This window comes from Pediculus humanus, genomic scaffold, assembly GCF_000006295.1.
Source record: "Pediculus humanus corporis 1103172107562 genomic scaffold, whole genome shotgun sequence".
NCBI classification, from domain to species: Eukaryota; Metazoa; Arthropoda; class Insecta; order Psocodea; family Pediculidae; genus Pediculus; species Pediculus humanus.
Genome location: NW_002987177.1, coordinates 71923 through 73463, shown reverse-complemented (window position 1 = coordinate 73463; position 1541 = coordinate 71923).

Below are 1541 nucleotides of genomic sequence, written 5' to 3'. Positions count from 1 at the left end.
AAATAATAATAATAATAATAATAATAATAATAATAATAATAATAATAATAATAATAATAATAATAATAATAATAAACGAAATAAATGATTTTTCCACTAATTCGAAAACAAATAATAATAATAATGATAATGATAAAATTTTCATTTCGAAAAAATTATTATTTTTTTTCTGTCTTCTGACACGACGGAAAATGATAAATCGAAACCCATGATGCACTCGCTCGATTGTTAAAAATTATTATTATTATTATTATTATTATTATTATTATTATTATTATTATTATTATTATTAATATTTAAACAGGTGCGGTGCATTTTTATTATTATTATTATTATTTTTATGTTCCAACTGATTTTTCCACATCGTGGAAGAAACGTGGTGGCTTTTTCCAAATTCGATCAATTTCAATTTTCGAAAAAAAAATTTTGTGTTTGTTTGTTTGTTTTACTATCTCTCGTTACGTAATAATATTACGATACTATATTATTACGTAATAACACTTTCAATATTATTAACAATTAAAAAAAAAAAAAAAAATGTACAAACGTAAAAAATTTTTTCGTGACGTAATAAACGGAAACGGAAACGATTAATTACGTAGTTGGAGAAAATTATTTATTTATTTTTACGGTTTTTGCGGTAAACCTTAACTCGGGAAATGAATTAACCTTTTAAAAAAAAAAAAAAAAAAAAAAAAAACGGTTTGTAAATCGTGGTTTGTAAATCGAATCGTTTTTTTTTTTTTTTTTGACTTCTTACCCTTTCTATTGCCACGATATCACATTCTAATCACTTTAATATAAAAAAAAAAAGGTTATATACAGCAAAACGATTTTTTCTAATAGAATTTAAATTATTTATATAAAAATACGTAAAAAAAAATTATCAAACGACGTCGTGGCATTAGAATAAATAAAATTTAATTTGATCCTAACACGATTTTATTAGGTGAATAAATTTAATGACCATGATAACGATGATAATACTGTCGGGGTGATAATAAATATTTAATGAAAATAATAATAATAATGATAATAATAATAATGATAATTACCTGTTGATGAATGATTTTTCTTTTCCATTATATATATGTGAGGTAATAATCGGTGAGAAAAAAAAATAAAAATTCAAAAGAAGAAAAAGAATTTTCTTTTTTTTTTGCGCTGCTGATATAAAAAGAAAATTAACGTTAAACTAGATGGTGGTCGAACACGTTTTGTGTGAGGCCATAACGAAACTGTCATTATTTGATTAAGAAAATTTTTGGATGCTGCGCGGAACATGCTGTAGGTCATGGACCAAAAATTGTTTTCAAACAATAACACCACCTAAAAAAAAAAGTTTTCCACATGAAAAATTTTTTTTTTTTGTAATACGAATCGTAATTTTTTTTATTATTGACACGCAATTAATATCATAAAAAAAAAGATTTTAAAATCACGACGGAAATTTTTCTCCCCGCCATTAAAAAAAAATTAAATTTTTAATTTTATCATTAATTAAAATTATTATTATTATTATTATTATTATTATTATTATT